We start from the raw sequence: 19,272 nt of genomic DNA on the forward strand, positions 1-19,272 counted from the left end.
TTTCTTCGATTCGCAGTTTTATATGCACATATTCTGCGTTAGTTGAAAGTTTGTATGCGTAATTATATGAATATGCATGTGTGTATCCTCGTGTGGCTTTCTGGACGGATATTAGAATGATATTTTCTCATCAATATAATTTGGATTTGATGAAATAGATTATAGATATATGTACATATTTTCTGTTTTGATTGATTTATATAAAAGTCAGGTCATATCCAGTATGAACTATTTTATACCGAAAAGAAATTTCCATTTATAAAATACAAAAAAAAAACAGTATTTTAAAGAAATTTTAATTAAAATAAACTCAAAAATTTTACCAAACTTTCCTGGTTTGAATTGTAAAAAAAAAATGTGCAAGAAAAAAAATATGACTTCAGGACTTGAACCTGAATTATATACGTGCCAAAAAACCAAACGAATAATTCCGCCGACTTTAGCTTCTGCACCACAAACTAACTGCCGCGCGGCCTTCTTAATCGCAAATTTATTCGCTTCGATTTCCTTAGTAGTGTGCCGAAAAATCTTATGAACTTCCTCAGTAGTATGGTAAACGCAGAAAAAATCTGAATTTCTGTCCTAGCGTGGTAAGTAAATATAGAAACCCTCCACTCGCGTCACTCGCGTGGTAAATATCTGCAATTCGCCACTCGTGAGCAAAGTTGAATTTGAAATGACCTTATTATGAATCTACAAATTAGAACTCGAAAAAAGCTCGTTTAACATTTGCTCCTTCTCATTGCATTAACATTCTCTGTTTATACTGTTGGCGTTCTGTTAGTGCAACTTTTGAGCTTTACAAACAGTATTCACCACAAAAGCTTCCGCAAAAGCTCGCGTTTAATACACAGGGTGCAATAGATGTCATACAAATAAAATACAAACTTTTGTGTTGTACAAATTGTACCTATGTGCATAATTCAGATCAAGATAAAAGAACTTCAACAGAAAATAAGGTAAATAAAATTTCTCGCCAGGAGTCTTACTACTTTGTCCAAAGTTAACCATCTCACAAACCACGCACTGGGCAAAGATAGAATTTTACAGTTTATTTTATTTTATTTTAAAAACTTGCAGTTCGTCCTTCTCATTAATTATACTGTTTTATTTTCCAATAAGGAATAACATAATAATAAAAATCCGTTAAACTTTAGAATTTCGTATACAGGCGTAAAAATTTTCCTTTAAAACGGTAAACAATGACACCTACGTGAATAAAATTGCAAAAATCGAGTTTCTAACAACTTGGTCTTTCGAGGTTTTCCGCCTCGTGAATATATTTCATTTTGAACCTTTCTCGTATTTGGTTCTGCTTATATATGTGTAAAAAAGGCACAAAATTAATCATCCAATGTTTGTTTTTGAATAACTGTTTTATTAAATAAAGAAAAATGATTTTGAGTGACGGAAATCTTTATTTTGCCCTTTACACTTTCCTTTGCTTGCCTGTTTGTGTACTGCAGCTTTCTATTTTCGAAAGAACTCAAATTTCATTTGAAATATACAAACGGAATGCGAATAGTTCGCCATCATCGAAATAAGAACTGAAAATATCTGAACGCAGCATCCGCCGCATACTGAAAAATAGTCTCAAAGTCAAGCCTGACAAGATCCAAAAGGCGCATGGTCTCACATCAAAGCAACAACAAGTTAAATTTTAGAGAGCGAAGGAGTTGTTTGGCTTTGCCGAAAGTGGTCAATTTCCGAGCATTGTGTTTTTTGACGAGAAATTTTTCAAATCGAATAATTCGTAAACTCCCAAAGCAATGGGGGTTATTTGACCGATAGTTCATACGAGAATTTGGCTCATCGATTGGCAGCAGGTGGCAGCACCCGCCACAGGTAATGGTTTAGGCCGCTGTAACCGCAGATGTGCGCTCTCCAATCGTTTTCATCGAGTCTGGTGTCAAGGTAAATGCGAAATTTTATCCGGAAAGTATTCTGGTGGTTGCTTTGAAACCGTGAACAGACAAAAATTTCGGTGGCAGATCATGGATGTTTCAACGTGACTCGGCACCGTCTCACAAAGCTCGGGTGAACCAAAAATGACCAAAAACCAACGTTTTGAACTTCATAACGCCCACACAATGGCCCTCAAATTCACCAGGCGTGAATCCGATGGTTTATTCTTTTTGAACCATTTTTTAGAGCAAGGTCCGAACTAATAATATCAAAAATCCGGCTTGACAGACTATAGAGAAAACACTTTCGAATATTAAAGCAAAAAACCTCATCAAAAAATACTATGAACTGTATGAGTTACCATGCAGACCATGCCGGAAAAAGTAGTTTCGAGAAAAACGAGTTTAAACTTTCAAGTGCATTTTGCTCGACGTCGCGCTCATTTCAAAGCAAGGTCTTAAAATTAATTTTTTAATTTATTTTGTTAACTTACGCCTAATCTCTCATTCCAGCTTCATATTGTACACCTTCCTGATAAGTAAGCAATTGTTGACCTCTTGATGACCTCTTTCATGCTGAAAAGTCTCGAACGACTGGTGGAACTGCGCATACGTCAGAAGTCGCTGAAGGCTCACCCTCTGTCTCTATTTCAGCATGCATATCAGAGTGGAAAATCCTGCGAGTCGGCACTGCAAAACCTTGTTGCTAGGGTAGAGCTGGCCATCGACAGGAGGGACTACGCTATGGGTATCTTTTTAGACATAGAGGGGGCGTTTGATAATGCCACTTTTGATAGTATGTATGTGTAACTCTGCTAGTAGGCACGGCGTATACCGGGTGCTAGTAAATTGGATTCGTTCGATGCTGGCCCAAAGAATCATTTCGGTGCGAGCAAAGGAAGATCTGCTGGTGTCATCTGGGTTAACAGAGGCTGCCCCCAAGGCGGTGTGCTGTCTCCGTTGCTCTGGTGCATGGTAATCGATCCTCTACTCACCACCTTAAACGATTCGGGAGTCTACGCACTAGCATATGCGGACGATGTTGCTTGTTTGGTAACAGGCTCTTCGCTTATGAACATCTGCAGGAAAGTGCAGAAAACTCTGGATCGGATTGACACTTGGTGCTTTGCGAACGGGCTGTCGGCAAATCCCGCCAAAACTGGTATTGTCCTCTTTACCAGAAGGAAGAAGCTTGATGGACTCGTTCTGCCAAAGCTAAAAGGAGTCACAATCCAGGTATCCAAGGAAATCAAATATCTTGGAGTAATCCTCGATAGCAAGCTCCTATGGAAATCACACGTTGAAACAAAGGCATCAAAAGCGCTGACAGCTTTCTGGCAGTGCAAAGGTGTCTTTGGGAAAACGTGGGGTCTCTCTCCTAGCAAGGTCCTATGGATCTACACGGCTATGATAAGACCCATTATCACCTATGCATCAGTGGTCTGGATGAGCAGACTCTCCCTAGTGGGAGTCAGGAGGACCTTATCGAGACTACAACGCACTGTGGCCATCTGTTGCACCAGAGCTTTTCCGACTACTTCAGGCCCGGCACTAGATGCTCTGATTTGTTTACCACCACTTGATGCTTTCATCCGAGGAGAGGCCTTGAAGGCCATCTGCAGACTGAAACACAGTGGGAACTGGTACGGCCCTTGTCCGGTATTGGAACACAGAGAAGGCATGGACATCGATCCAACGATGCTCTCCATGCCCCTTGACTCCATGCCATCAAGGGTCGTACTTGAAAAGAGATACAGTGTAGTGCTACCAGAGGCTCAGTTGTGGGGAGACTCAGAAAATGAGCCCGGCAAACACTGTTTTCGCATTTTTACGGATGGCTCCAGGACCGAGCATGGCTCCGGCTCTGGGGTCTACGTGGAATCCAGCGGGACAAAACTGCACTTTGCTCTTGGAATGCATGCATCTGTGTTTCAAGCGGAGGTGTATGCAGTTCAAGAAGCGATGAACTTTGTTGTGGAAAAACGATGGAGAGGCAGATCAATATGTGTCTGCAACGACAGCCAAGCAGCGCTTATGGCCTTAGACAGCCCTCAAACCACATCAGGGGTAGTGAAGTCCTGTAAATCCAGGCTGAACTATGTCGGCAGACATAATAGCCTGATGCTAACATGGGTCCCGGGACACGTGGGTATCGCGGGTAACGAGACCTCTGACTCCTTAGCTAAGATGAGCTCTGAGGCCAACTTCTTTGGCCCAGAGCCCGCTTTGCCACTCCCCTCTGCGGCCATCACGGCCACGGTTAGCAAATGGGTAACTACTACCCACAAGCGAGCTTGGCAGGCTGAGAGAGGCTGCAGATGGACAAAACTGATGTTACCTGTCATGTCCGATCGACTGTCGCAAACCCTTCTGTCATTAAGCAGAGGGGAGTGCAGACGGCTGGTAGGACTAATGACGGGCCACTTTCTGTGGGCAAAGCACATGGAAAGGTTGGGCATCTCAGACAGTGTACTCTGCCCAGCTTGTGAAGAGGAGGATGAGACGGCGGACCACTTCCTGTGTGTCTGCCCCGCCTTCGCTCGAATCAGGTTTGAGGTCTTTGGCACTGATGTGTTAAGAAGCGACCATCTTGGCTCCTTGGCATCACAAGATCTACTCAGATTTCTTCGGAGATCGGATAGATTTAAAGAAAATTAAAAGGGAATCCAAGTGTAGTACAATGGACTCAATTAATGTCTGAGTGCTGCACTTGCTAGTTGTCCCGAAAAAAAAAAAAAAAAAGCAATTGTTGTTGTTTGTTTTTTTACAGTCGACGAGGTGTTCCGGCCTCTTATGTTGCTTTCGTGCGTGTTTTAGCCGGTTCGAATTTTCCCCGATACAATAGTGGTACCCCCCGCATCCCATTGTTATTCCAAGTAATCTTTCCATTCTTAATAAACTCTCTGCTCCGTCATTAAAAGTAGGTAGAGTAACAGCTATTTCAACTACCCTCCGATTACCTGGATTACATTTGGGTGCAATCTTCCAGATCTTCGAATTAAGACTCTCACTAACATTTTGTATTACTTTTCAAGTAATTGTTCGTCACTTAGTGATTCATAGATGGATTTTATTGCCTGCAGTACAATTTCAGGTAAAGGGCCTTTGAGCCTGTATTCATTACTCGTACCTTCGGCTTTTGCTCTCTGTCAATCACACCAAGTTTCTTCTATCTCCAGGTGGACAATGAAATTGGTGAGGTTTTTCGACCGTCGATGATTTATGGTAGAATTTCGCCCATATGGCATTTTTCATATATTGCACTGAGTGAATATTATTTCTAATTGGCAGTTACTTTTCCTTTTCCTCTCAAACTAACTCGTTTGATTTGATTCGATGTATTTGAATTTTCCTTCGTAGTTGTTGGTTTCTTTGCTTTTGTGATCGACGTCGATTTTTTACTATCATTGACGACTTGGCGAAGACGCTTACGCATACGTTTTTGGACACAACCCACGCACTCTTTCTTCTTTGCTTCGAGGTCTTGATGCGGCTGAGCATTCGTGATACTAGAAAAAGTTTTTGTACCACCTTCACCTATGTAATATTCATACCTATATAACCCCATAGTTTTCTAATGATCTCCGACACATTTCCACAGCACTATTTGGCTCCATTTTCTCAGAGCTACCTTTGTGATTTGTTGCACAATTTTCGTGATGATTTTCTAACCACGATTCCAAGATAATAAGAGTTTATTAAGTAGAAAAACGTTACAATACTTATGTTATCGCACAATTTACAGAATATGAAATAAATCTTAATTCTACATCATTATATTTGTATATTTATCACAGGTTTGGTTTTTTAAACGATTTTTTCTTTTTTTCGAAGGAAAAAACTACTATGAAAAACCTCCGCTATACATCTTACAAGCTAGGGTTAATCTGTACGCATTTAAGTACCAGGGCCTAATTTAACATTAAGAAAGTTCTGTTATTAGTAGATTGTCCGAAAAGCTGGAACGAATTTTGAATCTTTTAGTCAAATTTTGTATTTGATCTGACAAAATCTTAGTTTTTGATTCATCATGAAGCTTTCTGGTGGAGAAATGCCATGGGAGTCGTAGCATCATTTTGAGTACCTTATTTTGGCAGATTTGCAGTTTCTTAACATGTGACTTTGCGATATTACTCCAGGCTGGACAGGCATATAATATTATTGGTTGAAATATAGACTTATAAATTATTAGCTTATTATCATCACTTAAGCCTGAGCGTCTATTTATTAGGGGATATAACATTTTAATCGCCAAATTTACTTTCTCCTGTATGTACTTTACATGATCGCAAAAAGATACTTTTTTATCAAAAATCACCCCCAGATATCGTACGGTATTGGCCCACGGGATATCATAACTACCTAATTTCAAACCTGTACTTGGTATAAAGCAATGACTTCTTTTTCTAGTGAAAAAGATAGCTTGCGTCTTACCAATGTTTAATTTTATTTTCCAAGTACACAAGTAGTCTGCCATGTTTTGTAGTGCATCTTGAAGTTTGGTTACGATTTGGTTACCAAACGCATGCGAATAAAATATGCCAATGTCGTCTGCGTACATGGCATATGAACAGTTGGCTAATTTGGGAAAATCAGAGCAATAAATAATGTACAGTAAAGGACCAAGTACTGATCCCTGGGGAACTCCAGCGGGTAATTCGATCATGTCAGAGTATTCGTCATTCAGAGACACGCAAAAGTAACGATTTTTTAAAAAGCAATTTATGATTTTTACTAGTGGTAACGGAAATTTTAAATTTATTAATTTGTATATAAGACCATCATGCCATATCGAATCGAAAGCTTTCTCAACGTCAAGAAGCATTAAACCGGTTGATTTCTTGTGATCGAAGTTAGATTTGACGTGATTATAGATTCGTTTAATCTGATGAGTCGTACTATGATGTTGTCTAAATCCAAATTGCTCGTTTGGTATAATCTTATGGGTGTCTAGGAACACGGATATTTTATTTTTGATAATTTTTTCAAAAACCTTGCTTAAGCTGCTTAGAAGACTAATAGGGCGGTAGCTATCAGCTGCGTTTGCTGGCTTGCCCGGCTTGCGAATTGGAATTATTTTAGCAGTTTTCCACGCATTAGGGAAATATTGCAATTTGATGCAAGAGTTTATCAAAAAAGTAAAATATATCACGGCCTCTTTGGGTAGGTGTCTGAGCATAATATTTTTTATTTCATCATGCCCTGCAGATTTCCTCAGTGGTGCATCATGCAGAAGATCCTGAACATAATCTGAATCCACGTATTCAGTTAGTGGAGTGTCTACTTCTTGCGAATTTAGTTGGTTTATAGCTGTATCAACTAAATTTGAGACGTGTGGAGATCCTAGTTGATTGGACACCTTATGATTTTCTAAAAAGTTATATGCAAACAAATTTGCTTTTTCGTGACTTAAGATTAATGTCTTATTTGACTCACGCAGAGGTGGGATTTCTGAATGTTTTCTTCGCATTATTTTACAAATGTTCCAGAATGGCTTACTTCTCTTTTCAATTGAGCTAAGTTTCTTATTCCAGCTGGCATTTCTATACTGAAAGATCTGTTTGCGGATTTGCACAGAGTAATGTTTTATTGCTTCGTAGTCAGAGAGCTGTCTGTAATGACTCCATTGTCTACGAAAATAATTTCTAGTTTTTATTAAATTTAAAATGTATTGAGGTAGTTTGAGAAAATTGGTCTTCAAAGTTTTAAGTGGGACTGAACTTCGTACTGCTGCTATTATTTTTTCACTGAACATTATTACGTTTTTATCAATATCCTCCGTGGAATCAATTAAATCAAGGTTGGTTGACCAAGTACATAAAGAATTTTTTAATGAGGATCGATAAATCTTCCAGTTTGTCTTATCGTAATCCATTATAAAGTTGTCGATATGCTTGAAATTTAAATTGAGATCAAATTTTACCGGTAGGTGATCGGAATCAAATTTGTTTATCGTTAAAGGCTGAGATATATACGTTGGTATATTCGAGAGTACCAAGTCAATATTGGATGGGGAAAACCTACTAGACGAAGGTATATATGTTGGATCGTGTGAGTAGGAAACGCTTATGGGGAAAAATGTGGTAAATTCATTGAGTATATTTCCCCAAGTATTTGCTCTAGAACAACCCCAGTTGCGATGCTTGCTATTAAAATCCCCGCAAAAAATATACGACCCATTCAAATTGAAAAGTGTTCTTAAGTCTTTTTTGTAACTATTCCGAAGCTCCGAGGTATTTGTTCCACCTGGAAAGTAAGTACTAAAAAGCTTAAATGATTTATGGTCAGAGGAGGTTATTTTAATTCCAATATTTTCAACTATTTCTGTATTAATATTTATGATATTGAATTGCATAGACTTTTTAACTAATATGGCAACACCACCACCTACTCCAATTTCCCTATCTTTACGCACACATACATAATTGGGATGATACAATTTATCAGTATGTTTTAGCCACGTTTCCGAGAGCATACATACATCAACATTAGTTTTGGTTAAAAAATCAAAAAGTTCCATAAACTTATTTCGGATACTGCGACAGTTCCAGAAAATTATTTTAAGCTGAGATACAGACATTACTTATTACTAGAGTACAGAAACTTAATTGCTAATTGTGCGATAGCGTTAAATTGATCATGTTTACTTCTACATTCTTTTAGTTTTTGTATTAATTCAAAAGTTAGTTCAGTGATTTCCCTTTCAGTGAACAAATTGCTGCTGTCACTCATTGGCTCAGCGGTGCGAGCGATTTGGGAGCGCCACGTCAGCACTTTTCCAGATTCTACCGCTCTTGTATTGTCTACGTTATTCGTACGATTCGAAGGAAGAGGTGGAAACTGCGTGAGACCAAAGTCCAAGTTCGGTTGTGTATGCATATTAGGCGAAGACGGTGAAAGAGATGGGCGAGTATTTTGTCGATTATATTTCTCTTTGATGCGTAGATACGCAGCTCGATTGGGACAAGCAATATCATTCGACTTGTGATTGTCATTGCAGTTTGCACATTTGACTCTGTCGGGGACAATGCAGTCGGAGGTTTTGTGCTTACCAGCACAGTTACCGCAGTTCGGCCTGACATAGCAGCCGCGCTCTCCATGCCCGAACATTTGGCAGTTTCGACATTGCAATAATTTGTTTTTTATTTTACGCTGGAAATCCCATCGTATAATAATGCGAAAAAGAGATTTTACGTCGCGCTTGAGATCGTGCAGCTTAACTGAGCCACGTTCAAAGTATACAATGTAAAGAGTGTCTTTGTAGCCTTCGAATGTTTTTGTAACTATTTTAACCTCTTTGCACTTCAAACCAAGGGAGATTAGTTCATTTTTCACTTCGTCCGTTGTTTTGTTTTCAAGTCCGTAAAGGACAGTTTTAAACGCCCTTTGATTTTTATTATCATGCGTATAGAATTGGCAAGAGTTTGTCTTTAAAACGTCTTTAATTTTATTAAACGAAATGGATGATTCACTTATTATTTTCACACCGATGGAAATTTTTTTTATAAAAAAATCGATTATGCCTTTTTGTACTAAAAGGTTCTTAATAAAGTCACTATTTTGCGCGAGAACCTTAATAGGCGGAAGCACTTCTTTTGTAGCTTTATTTTGTTGTGAAGTCACACTGCATTCCATGTCACTTTCATCACCTTCTAGCGCCTGTAGAGGTGTCCAGAAGTTTTTCCTATTAATGTTTTTATCACTCACACTTGGAATTTTAGTGTCCATAATTTTACTCTGCTTACGAGAAGACATTGCATCTTCATCGTGATCTAGCGCAACTCGTTTAGCAATTTTTTTTTTTATTTTTTTATTTTCTTTTATTGCTATATTTGTTTATATACTATTTTGTTTAGTCACAGATGCAAAAGCAGGTCTGACTTAGTCAGCGGTAACACAACATAGACATGATATATTCGATTACTAATTTTCTTGAATTGAGTCTTATTTTTCTTAAAATTTTGTCTCACACCATAAGTGTGCTGACTCACCATACCCCTACACTATCTAACCTTTGGGTACCGAGTCACACACAGCCCTAACCCCTAGAAACCACCCCTATCATACCGCGAGCAGGCTAACCCACATAACCGCAAGCAGGCTTTCCCACAAACTCCAAATTTACATACTATTAATCCATATATTTCAGGCCCTCAAACCCAAGAAAATTAGTAAGCGACTATATCATGTCTATGTTATCTTAATCGATTTTCAGGTGTAGGAAAATTTCGAAACATGAAAATTTCAAAATGCGATATCTGTGCGAAAAAAAATGATATTTGAGCAAACAAAACGCCATTTGAAAAAAGAAGGATTGTATTTAAAGATGCCATCCTTTAATTTTGGTGAAAGAAAACATCTGCAAGGCTACATAACCTCAAATATGGGCAAAAATGGGGGTTTTTGCACTTTTAGGTTAGGATATCTCGAAAACCAGAGCTGATAGAGCAATTCTGAGGCCAGATTTGGATTCAGCGCATCATAAACCTTCGGAAATATATAGTCTGGTTTCTGGGTCTGAATGTTGGTTAAATTTTGTCGGCCTAGTTCCATTAAACACGAAAGATACGATTATCGTAAAAACTCAAACTAATAAATTAATTTTAGTTATCAATCCGAATTTTGCATGGACAGAGAAGCAGATATTAGTTTAAATTATTTCGGATACTTTTCCTTGTAGACTAGTGTAATCTGTAAAAAAATCGATTTTTTGAAAATTCTGGACTTATGTAACCCCTTAACGCAAAGTGGAGTACGATTACAATGTATTGTTGTGTGCCCTAAAATTTGGAAGATTTGCAGCGCATGGAACCCTTTACACCAAGCAATGCCAATCTTACTGGGCAAATTATATACATAGAGTGAAAGTTAGCAATAGAACTCTGGAGGGGCGAAAATTTCCTTCTATGTTTTTTTTTTTAATTTATAAGCTGCTACAACTCCTTGAGAACTTAGTTCACTAATAATTTCGTGTTCAGGGACGTTAGTTAGAAATGGCGCGAACATTATGCCTTTCACGTGGTTGAGTGATTCGTGTAGGGTTCCTGATATACCGCATATATTCCCTAGTTGCTTTACATTTCCGAATATGTCGGCTATTACCCCATTTTTCACTAGAAGGAGTAAAATCCCATCTCGCAGAGAGGATATGGAGTGAACTTGGCTGCTAATTTGCTGAATCGCACGGTGTAAGGCGAAACATGAAAACGAAGAAAGGGGTTTGGATGAATCTGTGGGATCATTAGCCACAACTTTTGGATCATCCACTTTGGTTTCGGGAAGAAAAGCGAAATCTGTTACAGGCACACTTCTAGAAGATTTATGTTTCTTTTTCTTTCTGGGTCCGGTATCGAATAGTTCGCAGCGATTGACCTCGATGTTTACTGGCCTCGGCGGTACAAATACAACATGGAATAAATCATTTGTAGCAAACTGCTTTGTCAAGTTCATTGAAGTTGCATTTTGAAACGTGTGCCATAGTTCAAAGCAACATACAGCCACATACCTAAGAAGAATTTTCAGCTATTTTTATTCAAGGCGCTGTGCTTTACATGTCTAGAAAAGATGGATAAGCAGATTATATATGTATGTGTGTTCAAAGCTCAAGGCAAATTCTGTCCATGCTGAGTATATAACTACAACTTCACAAGTCTCTATAGAGGCAAGCAAATGGTGTGCAAGTGTTGGCAGAGAGTGGTGACAATGTAAATGTTGCTGTTGACTTTCTGCGACGACATTGGCAGTTAATGCACACACGTGTCATCTAGCATGTATAGGTACAACATATGCACTTTAGGGTGCACCAAATTTTTCTAGAACCCACAATCTTTTTTTTTTTTTCAAATCGATTGGATAATAAAACTGTCACGCAATGAAGAGCCAGTCTTCATTGTAATTTTATTTTCGGCACAAGAATTTTGAGCCGTTTGTTTTTCATATCAAAAATTTCTATACCACATTTGTATCCCTTCAAAGTTAAGTGAAACATTAATTTGTTTTTCTTTTATAACCAACTGCGCTAGTTTATTACATTTTCTGAAAAATTGTAACGCAATACGGTATATTGTACTTTCTTGTCTGTAAATTTAAGTGCGCACTAAAGTGCATTTGCTTAAAGTATGATATCTTAAAAATATTGTGTGAAAATTTAGAGTGAATCTGACAAATACTTTTCGAGTTATTCAACAATTAACAAAGGGCGCTCGGTCGCTCCGGAGTCGATAGCAAAACCTTAAATGGCTTTCTCTAAACTATGATTTTTAAATTGGTGATCACTGTAACTTAAAAACCGCTTGGTAGATTTCAATAAAATCTGATCGAAGGGTTTTTTTTTTTCAAAACTTCGATTTTTTTTTTCAACAATTAATTGTCGGTTTTTTTCTCCAAAATCTGAAAATATTTCCTACCATATTTTTACTTTTCGAAAAAAAAGCTTCGATCAGGCACAAGATTATCTATTAATAAAGCCAATTTCTCTTGTCCGATTGATTTTAGATGAACCTCCAAGGGGCTTGTGATGATCTCCGCAAGGGATTTCGGGAGAAACGTGCTCCACACAAACAGCGATAACTTTTATTATTATTTTGCCATGATTTATTAATGCAATGTTTTTATTTGTGTAAAAAAAGCAAAAAAAAGCAATTGACTAGCAAAAAAAATATTATTGAAAATCATAATTTTTTCGGGGTAGTCAGACCCCTAATTCCTTTAATATTTCATCTGGAGTATAACCGGCCTGTTCAATTATATTTTCTAGCTTTTTGCATAATTTTCGTTTAATTCTCATTTATTTTACACTGGGAAATGAGTGTTTTTCTCAAAATCTGTTAGCTATCGCTCACTTGCTTGATCCATATCTTCGTTGCTTGAAGACTTGTTAATGGTTCAAATTTTTGAAGTTGATCGTGCGTTTTAAGTGGTTTCTTTTTTATAAACCACTTTTCTAAACCATAACACAATATGATCTTTTTTAGTAGTAAAAAGTGATCAACAATATGTATAAATTAAACTGAAAATTTCCCACCCAATTAAAAACAAACTTTAATTAGAACATCTACGTTTAGAACTTTCTTGAAAATATTGGTTACGCCCTGCGAATTAAACACTTTAACACAATACTGGATAACGAAATGTTGTGTTCAAGTTGAAGTACAACTAGCTAAAGAAAAATGCCATAAAAACAAAACGGAAATTTCACGTAAAGTAAACAAGTCACACATTTATGGGCATAAACCGAGGTTGATAGATTTACAAAGTTTGCTCTTTAATTAAGGTGATAAAGAAAATTGTTAGGAGAACTTTGGCTGCCACGTCACTTGGGAGATTCGCCAGACAAAAGCGCGCTCATTTCTTATGCATTCACTCACTCGTGCAATCAATCGTGGTTAGGCGGCAACGAAGTGCCATTGGTTGATTTATTCGTATATCCACTACAAAAATCCGGATTTGTCTGAACACATCCCAAGTGACGTCGGCTCATCAGCTTATTCTGTCAAATTCAATTCAATACGGTTTTGTAAGACAGTGTCAAAATTATAATTAAAAAAATTTGTTTGGGGATTCTTACTAGATTCTTATTCACGAGAAAACCGCATTATTTAAAAATGTGTAAAAAAGAGTTAGATGTAGTTTGGAGATTGTTTCATCATGCTGAACAGTCGGACATTGAAATATTTATAAACCTATCAATTTCGCTGCAAGCAATCGTGAAATTTGAATACCCTAATGTATCATAGTAGGGGCATGTAGGACGCAAAGTGTGCAGAAATTTAGGAGGTTTTGCTTAACTGATTATGTGTTTTTTATGAGTCACCTTAATGGTTTCACATATATATGTACATGCATCCTCTTTCATATAAATCTATAAGTATTTATGCTGCTTTGCAGGTTCTATCATTTATTATTATTTATTATTGACATGTTCAGGTGTTACAATACATATAGGTATATGTACTAAGAACTTAGTCTATCTACAAAAGATTTCCACATATTCCGATTGCTGGCTAGGAATTTTAATTCATTGAATGGCTTTTTGGATTCCTGGTTAACGCATCTACGCCAAGTCATTTTGGGACGCCCTCTGTTTCTAGTGCCTTGCGGGTTCCATTGTAAGGCTGAGTAGACTATTTCATCGGGTTGTTTTCGGAGGGTGTGCCCGATCCATTTGTACTTTCTGTGCATTATTTCCTTTTCAATAGGTTTTTGGTTCGTCAGTTGCCACAGGCGAGGGTTAGATATAGTACGTGGCCACCAGATACCGATAATGCGTCGCAAGCATCTGTTTACGAATGCCTGTAGTTTTCTCGTTGAGTCTTGTTTCATGTGCCACGTTTCGCTGCCATACAGTAACACAGATTTTACGCAAGCATTAAATATACCGATTATAGTGCCTCTTTTAAGCGCTTTGTTAGACCACACTCGTGACATCCCAGCAAACGTGTTCGTCGCTATGGATATCCTACGCTGAATGTCAGCCGTTGTACCACCATCGGGGGTTAGGATGCTACCTAGATACTCAAATTTGTTTACATCGTCAACTTGTCCTCCGTCTATTATAAACTCTGTGTTGTTGATTACGTTAATTCTCATAGACTTGGTCTTCTTTATATTAACTTGTAAGCCAAGTTTTAAGCAGTCATTTGTTGTGTTGGAGAGTCTTGTTTGTAGTTCGTTATAAGAGTTACTAATTAGAACGACGTCGTCCGCATATGATAGGTCGCCAAGTTTTTGAGTCATTTTCCAGTTTATACCACATCGGTTATAAGTTTCGAAAGCTATGTCCAGTGCTGTTATGAAGAGTAAGGGAGAGAGTGCGCAGCCTTGCTTCACGCCTGATACAGTAGGGAAGGACTCGCTTAGTTGTTTTTCGTGCAACACTCGGCAGCATGAGCCGTCATACATGCATTTTATGATGTTAATTATTTTATCTGGGACACCTCTCGCAGATAGAGCAGACCAGATTATGTCCCGCTTTAGGGAGTCGAACGCCTTTGCAAAATCGATAAATGCCAGGTAGAGTGGTGAGCTATCATGCTAGCTAGTATTTTAAATGGTTGTATGTAGTCCAAAACCTGCTTCCCACAACATGCGTAGCTCACATTTTTCGCCACAGAGATTTGCTGCTGTCGATGAAATACAGTTAAGTCCATTCGTAAAGACTTAGAAAGGTTAGGTGAATGAGAATTATGTAGATTATAAAGTAGCCAATAGAGAAAGAGAGTTGTTTTAATCGGGCGTATCATACATAAAAACTCATTTATTAGCTTAAATAACAGTTTAGAAATAATTAAAAAAAAGGTAGTCGTTGACATTTTTATTTATGGGATTTGCTTTAAATTCATATAAAATAACGAACGATTTTCAGTCTATTAATTTTTTAGTTGAATTAGCTCATTTTGCTTTTAAAACCGTCTTCAAAGCTATCACACAGACGACAAGAGCTTTTTCTCTTGCACGTAGTTTCATGGGTACCTCTCGGTCGTTTACACATGTGCGTATGTATCTGCTTCAAATCCCTCGTACATCATACTACATAGATACTCGTATACGTACTATGGGCGTTATTGGGTTGCTGCAGCTGCTCGACACTAACTCTGTCACCCTCTCTTGCGTTTGTCTCTCCAACGCTTCTGCTGCTTAGCTTACAAGGATTTCTAAAATTTTGTCAATTTCAACATTCTAGACTCCGTGCTTCATGCGCCATGCCAGTAAAAGACAGCATTACTCATTTAGTATTTTTTTTTTGGTTTTGTTCGCTTAAGCGCTTGAATACCTTGAATACCAAAAAACGAAAGTTAAGTCATGAATAATAGTTTAGTGTTGGCACACTGTTAGGAAGCTTATTCTGTAGTAATATTTGGTAGTAGTTTGCTTAGTCGTGTTGGCAATTATTATGGAGTTTGCTTGTCGCATGCCACTTATTTGCATAATTTCACGGTGTAAAAGGAATTCTGATCGCTCACCTCGAAGCCATAAAATTTTACTAAAAGGCAATAATTGTTCTTGCATGGTTACTGTGGCTATATGCCTACACACATAAGTCTAGTAGGCGGTCGACTTTCGGCCTAAGATGCATCTATTCATGCTTTTGACTGGCGTCGTGTTTTAAGGATTTATGAGTATAGTAGGGTAAATTAAATGGGTATTTTTTCTTACATAGCAAAATATTAGCGGCTGAAAGGGTATGGCGGGGTAAGGGTGTTTTTTTTTTTTTTTTTTTTTTTTTTTTTTTTTTTGATTTATAGAGGCCGAGAAGTATAAATTTTATATTTATTTAATCAACTCAGTTAACTGATTTTATTAAACAAATATGTATGGCGGCCGCCGTAGCCGAGCGGGTAGGTGCGTGACTATTATTCGGAATTCAGAGAGAACGTAAGTTCGAATCTCGGTGAAGCACCACAATTAAAAAAAAGTTTTTTCTAATAGCGGTCGCCCCTCGGCAGGCAATGGCAAACCTCCGAGTGTATTTCTCCCATAAAAATGCTCCTCATAAAAATAATCTGCCATTCGGAGGTGCAGAAAAAAATGCGGATAATTTAAAAACAAATGTTTGAAATTCTAATCTACATTTCATAAATTTTTTTCTGAAATTTTTGAGAAAGTTTTAAACTTAGATTTATACGGCTTTTATTACACTAAAAATTGTTCTTTCATACAAAATTAACGAAAAAATTTTGCTTGCGTCGTGTATATTAAAAACAAAAAAAAAAAAATCACTGAGCCAAAACTTTTTCGACTAACTGTTTGTCTTTGAAAATACAATAGATTTGCTCAATTTGCACGAGCTGATTCCCAATGAGTCTACTCGCAATAAACTGACAAGCCAAACTAACCTAAAAAATCTGCAACGAAAACCTGTCAAATCGGCTGTTGTAGAAAATGCAGGCGACGCCTCTAAAACGGGTGCTTTGTTTGCTATGACCCTAGAATGACTCGTGGCGTTTTTCATGCATGAGTTTCGTCGTTAAGTAGAAAATCTACAAATTACTAAAATGAGAAAAGTTTCGCTAAAAAACGTATACAAATAATTCAAATCTTTTTTTTACTGCTTTCTATACTATTTACTAAAATGATTTCGATTTCGCTCAAAAAATCAATAAAAACAATGGCATTTTTTGTTACATTTTTTATCAATAAAATTAAAAAGTTTTGCGTTTAAAAATAATAGTTTTTACGATTTACTAAAATGATTGCATTAATTAAAATTTTTTTTGAATTTTCGGGGTAGATTTCACTCAGAAAACGTATCAAAATAGTTCAAATCTTTTATTTTACTGAATTTTACTATCATAAAATATACTAAATAAAATGATTTTGATTGCACTCGATAACTGTATAAAAATAATTAAAATCTTTTGTTTTTTATTTACGGGGGTACGTAAAAATTGCAACAATTTCTATATTTTTGTGCTAGAAAATCTACGGAAAAGTATTGAATATTTAAATCTGTTGGTCTGGTGGTGTCGTGGTTTTTTAGGTAGAATAATTTCTTAATAGTTTGAGGCCATTTGGACAATTTTTTCTGGGCTCTCATCACAAAGAGAGGAGTTTTTGCAAATAAAAGAGATAACAGAAAAGAAAGATAACATGCGCTGAAAAATTTTCGGCATAGAACTTAAAGTATACCGAAGATTCACTAAAACTATCAGGGTCTGCACGCCGATGACCTTTCAGGACTGTCATTTATCAGCTTTAAATTGTGTATGTCAAAAAACAAAAAAACAGTTAAATAAATTCTTAACCAAAAAGAAACTCCAACTTGAAGAACCCTTTACAATATGTAGCAAGGATATCAGTTAAAATACTCAGCTTGCTTTGCTGTGCCACTAAACAAAAAACTTACGTTTTAAAGATTATTTAATTGCTTTTAAATACAGTTTTTGTATTTCTGTCTGGCTCTTACATCAGACTTCTAAGCGGTTTACACGCTACACGCACACATCTCTCCATATGAGTAGCATATTTAGTCCACACAGTTGTAAATTGTTCCTGTGCTTTGTTAACCTTCCTACGGTCTTCGGGTCATTTTTGACCCATTTCAGGAAAAAAATTAAGTTGTTTCAAGAACCAAATTTTTTCAGTACTTGATGTTTCGGGACTTTTTCTAATTTATTATATTTTAATTATATATTAAGCGTAAAGTAAAAAAAAAAATAATTTAGGCTCTGTCGCGTAGAAATTTTTATACATCTACGACACTCGGGTCAAATTTGACCCAACGCATAAATCAGACGTTATTTGAATTTTCGGCTCAGCGGTTGCAATGTATTATTTAATCTGCTTTTAGTGAGTTCACAGTAAACATAAATTTAAAAGCACGTGCTTTGTTTGGTTATTCGACTATTTATTCCGTAACGATGAGTGATAGTGAAAGTGAATTCTCTTTGGCCGCGTTTTCGGATGAAAAGGAATCATGTTCTGAATTCGAAGATCATGTTGAGGTTGCAGATTCTTCCGACAGTGATTTCAGTGATGACGAAAATTCTTTTGTGCCTTCTGAAATGATGTCGTCAAAAAATGGTCAAATAAACTTTTCAAAAACCCCTCTTGTAACAAGTGCCGGAAGAGCTTCAATAGAAAATATTATCAGCTTGATTCCTGGACTAACGCGTTACTCGTGCTCACGAATTACCGAAAAAGAAATTTCTAGCTTTGAACTATTTTTTCCACCTCCTTTGATACGTACGATATTGACCTACACAAACATTGAGGGAAAACGAATATACGGTGAAGAATGGCTGGATATTGAAAACATCGAACTATTTGCATTTATTGGATTGCTAATATTAGCTGGCGTTTTTCCACCAAATAACGAAAGCTGTGAAAGTCTTTGGAACCCTGAAACCGGAAGACCAATATTCGCTGCAACTATGCCTTTGAAGACTTTCAAAAAAATATCGAGAGTGTTGTCGAATAACAGGGAAACTCGAAGTGAACGAAGATCGTTGCATAAATTTGCTCCTGTACGTGATTTGTGGAATCAATGGGTTGAGATATTACCTAAGCTTTACAATCCAATGGAAAACGTGACCATCGATGAACAATTAGTAGCTTTCAGAGGAAGATGCCCATTACGCCAGTACATGCCAGCAAAGTCTGCAAAGTATGGAATCAAATTTTGGGTACTTTGTGATTCAACAACGAGCTATATTTGGAACATCCAACCTTACACTGGCAAGCCAATCGGAAGAACCCCCGAAAAAAATCAAGGCATGCGTGTTGTTCTTGATTTGATTGAAGGGCTAAAAGGACATAACCTCACAACCGACAATTTTTTTCACGTCTTATCAATTGGCACAAAAATTATTGGAGAAACGTATTACGATAGTAGGAACAATACGCAAAAACAAGCCCGAACTACCACCAG

This window comes from Anastrepha ludens, chromosome 4 (genome assembly GCF_028408465.1).
Source record: "Anastrepha ludens isolate Willacy chromosome 4, idAnaLude1.1, whole genome shotgun sequence".
In the NCBI taxonomy this organism is placed as follows: domain Eukaryota; kingdom Metazoa; phylum Arthropoda; class Insecta; order Diptera; family Tephritidae; genus Anastrepha; species Anastrepha ludens.